The sequence below is a fragment of the Poecilia reticulata genome, linkage group LG5 (genome assembly GCF_000633615.1).
Source record: "Poecilia reticulata strain Guanapo linkage group LG5, Guppy_female_1.0+MT, whole genome shotgun sequence".
Taxonomy (NCBI): domain Eukaryota; kingdom Metazoa; phylum Chordata; class Actinopteri; order Cyprinodontiformes; family Poeciliidae; genus Poecilia; species Poecilia reticulata.
In genome coordinates, this window is record NC_024335.1 from 28791853 (window position 1) to 28795761 (window position 3909).

Sequence of the window (3909 nt, forward strand, 5' to 3'; positions counted from 1 at the left end):
ATATAATACTAATAAAATTTCTAAGTAATAACATTCTGTTTGTGCGTAAGTCAAAAATCGGTACCGTTCTTCACGAGGAACAAGGCAGAGTCCTGACTTGACTAAAGAGGCTTCTTATTTATATTATTCTTATTAATGACTAATAGAAGGTGGCAAAGTGCAGCTGATAAGAACTTGGCGTGATGGAGAGCTGATGAAATTGATTAATGACCCGACTTCAAGGGCAGACAGGTCAAAAATCTGGAAGTCCGGGAAAGTGAGCCGCAGTATCAGGCTGGGAGCAGCGATAGGTGTAATCAGTTTATACAAGATCTCTATAAATGAAATCGATACAAAGAAAGGTGATAAAATAAAATAAAAAAACAGGACTAATAAATAGTTAGATATAACTCTGAGAAGGAAGCTTGCAACTTCCTGCTTGGAATGTTGATTTGCGTCCCAATGAACTTTGACCCTGGAGCCAGGAGCATTTAATGAACCAAAGGGGAGCTACAATTAAAGGGGCAGTTCCACATAAACACCACATTTCTCATGTTGCTGGCTCACTGAACTTTCAAACTACATTACAGCCGACTAAGAAGTTTTATACATAGAGTTTCACAAAATAACAATTACAGACTTACCAGAGGGTTTTCTTTTTTTATGTTCTTCATGTTTGTAATAACTGAGATGGTGTTATGGACAAAGACAATAAAACTTTATTGTTTTTGTGATGGTTGCATAAATGTCCTCACCCTTAAAGAAAAACTGGAATAAACTTTCAGGATTCAGACGATATGATGTCAAACGTTCTGTCACTTATATTTACCCTGAAAGTTAATTCATTTCTTGGGTTAAATCAGGGGTAAGAGTCAGAGGAAGGGTAGAAAAAAATATAATGCACAGTTAGTTCAGGTTATTAAGATTGAATTAGTATGTAATTATTTTTAGTTTTTAATAAGATAATTTCTGACATTTTTAAAAACAAAATAAAACATGGTAAAAGGAATAAAAATAAATGTTTTCTATTTCTATTTACATTTTACTTTTAAAAAGTGAAAAAATGTATTTAATTTATCTAAGGCTTTGTGATTAATATAGTCACTTTTAAAATTTAATACACACAATCATATAAAAATAGTTCTTTCAATTCCATTAAGTCTTGATTAATGACTAAATCAGTTCATATTTTTGAATGTTGTGGCTTTCCTGTTGTTCAGATCCAGATGCTATTTGTTGGTATTAAATCAGCAGATACATGTTCATAATGCTACATCCAGGAAATACGATGGACAAAAAAGTTGAAATTATCTTGCCATTTTTCTACATCAAACAGTTGAATGAGTTTTTCTTGTGCTTGTCTTTCTCTCTTTGTGTCATGGCAGATGACTGGTCAACTTCCTGTTAAAACAGACTTTTCCTTTCCACTGTCACCACATGCATGCTCAGTATGACGGCTTGAATCTGTTCATATCAATGATTTGAATTGACTATCTTTCTCTATACAGTTTTGATGTGTGTGGTTTTTTTATGTTTTTCAGACAGAATTTGTTGTGAATCAGAGGATAGACAGGCAGAGCTGAACTTAATGTGATGAATTCATATACGTCACATCACCCACTTGGATTGTGTGTGGATTTGGGAATCATTGATTTGTTGAAATTGATTTATTATTGTTAAACAGAGAAAAAAAACACTAGTTTAATTCTCTGTGTTCTTTGTGTTGGGTATTTGGTCTTATATGGTCATATTTGTGTGTTTGTAGAAATCCTTCCTGTTCAGTCATCAAGTAGCAAAAAACATTTGATTTCCTTTTGGAATTAATGTATATTTGAACTGAACTGAATTCACCAACTTTGTGGGGGTTAGTTGCATTTTAGTGAATAAAATAAAATAAAATAAAAAATGTGTTTGAGTTTTTCTGTCACCTGTACAACAAAGGCAGGCAGTGAGTTTTATGAGTTGATATAAAAGAAAAGAAACACTTTGCTCAAATATAATTCCAATGTGTTTATTTAAAAACAGCTTTACATGTAGCAATCTTCTTGCACCTTCCATTCAGTTACAATACAAATAATAAAAAAAATAATAAAAAAAAAAAAGACCCAAAGGCAAAATAAGCCAGAACTGATTCAAGCTCGTGTCTGTTTGGCCAACGCTACCATATATGGTCACATATCCTTATGGCTCTGCACTGAACACTGAAGGCATAAAAAAAAGAAAACACTGTACAGAGTATAAAGCACAACGACACACACCATAAACTACATTCAGTGGTTCTGACAACTGCTGTGTAATGCTTTACATTTGGGAGTGGAAGACAGAGCAGACGTTAGAAGTCGTGTATAAACAGGTTATGTATTTCATAAGCTCTTCTGGATGAGCGGTTGAATGACAGGTCACATTGCCTCAGAGTACAGCCCAAATTAAAAATTGAAAGACAAAATGGCAACCTACTGTCTTGAGAAAATGTAAGCACTAAGAGGAATATAGACTATATATGTCAAGAAAAAAAATCAGTTTTCCCATTTTTTTCCAGCTAATATAGAAAATGTTTCCCAGGTTTTAAATTCACACTGACTGCTGAAGATAACCAACAGCAACATTACACCAATAATGTGTAATTATTGGTGTAATTATTATTACACCAATAATAATAATAATTAACCCTGTGAGAAAATTCACCAACCTAAGCTAGGGTTAACCCTAACCCTAAGCTAGGGTTAATCCTAACCCTAGCTTAGGGTTAGGGTAAACCCTAACCCTAAGCTGACTACAGAAAACGTTTCCTGATACATCACAAACTAACTGACTCAAAGTCATAAAACTGTAACACAAAACATGTTGAAATGATCAAATAAAGCATTTGCATGTACAATCAAGTAGTCTATTATCCAACCACCAGCAAAGTAAACAAGTCTGGTCGTCAAAGCCATTTAAATACAAAGACGTTCGTGGATTTAGGCACAACTCAACGATAAATTAAAGGTTTGCCCTCAAAGCTGACAAAAAGGTGACATTTCTACCTTTTTTTGTATTTGATTTAAATATTAATTCTGCAGTCTTACTTCCTTCCTTCACTATATAAAGACTGCAGGCTGACAGCAGGTCAGACTCACAAAATCACCTGTGTAGTTTAAGTCTAACTAGGACTTCATCTAGATTTTGATGGAAACATTTACACCATGCTAATTTTCTTGTAAGTGCTTCAGTCTTCACTTGAAGAGACCCGAGTTTTGCTGACTGCTTCAGGTGAGAGCTTAGTGGTACAAACAGGCTGTTCTACAACTTCCTGCCTGTTTATGGACTCGGATCAGAGGCCAGTTGGCACAGAGTATTACTAGTGATAACTGCCGTTTATTCAAATGATAAAATCAGCAAAACGTTTTGGATCATAATTATTTGATTGGACATACATGACTCAACTGAAGCAGAATTGCAGCTTTAAATTAAAACTAGACATTTTCACATCTGCACTATGCATTGATGTGTTGATAAATAGGTTATAACAGCATTTTCCAGTCAGTTCAGAAGTTACAGAACAGCAACTCTGAGAATTTCCATTCAAGTCAAGTAGTGTCCAAACTGGCAAAACTAAACTTCAGATGAGTCACTAAATTCATGAAATAAAAAAAGAAAAAACTGTTTAATGTGATTTTTTTTGTTTCTTCTTCTTTCATCTTTTCAACAATAAAGAAACTTTTATAAAAAATGAATGTAATTGAAGATCTAAATCTTAAAAAGGACTTTGAACTGTTATGTAAGAAGAACAGGCGATTTTCAATTTTTGGGGTGGAGTGGGCACAAATGGCCCCCCAGCCACACTTTGGACACCCCTGAACTAAATCCTGCATAAATAATAAAAGATAGTGCAAACACTTTGACAAAAAAAAAAAAAGTGCAAATAAAAAAATTTGTTCTTGGCAAAAC

The 3909-nt window shown here is 33.8% G+C and overlaps 1 protein-coding gene across 1 annotated transcript in view; it reads right to left on the minus strand.

Moving 5' to 3' along the window:
- Window positions 1-103, minus strand: part of chia.1 (chitinase, acidic.1) — a 5650-nt gene extending 5547 nt beyond the window's left edge. The window contains exon 1 of the mRNA XM_008410274.2: window positions 65-103. The gene's annotated coding sequence lies outside the window, so the exon portion shown is untranslated. The remainder of the gene's footprint in view (window positions 1-64) is intronic.
- Window positions 104-3909: the final 3806 nt, after the last annotated feature.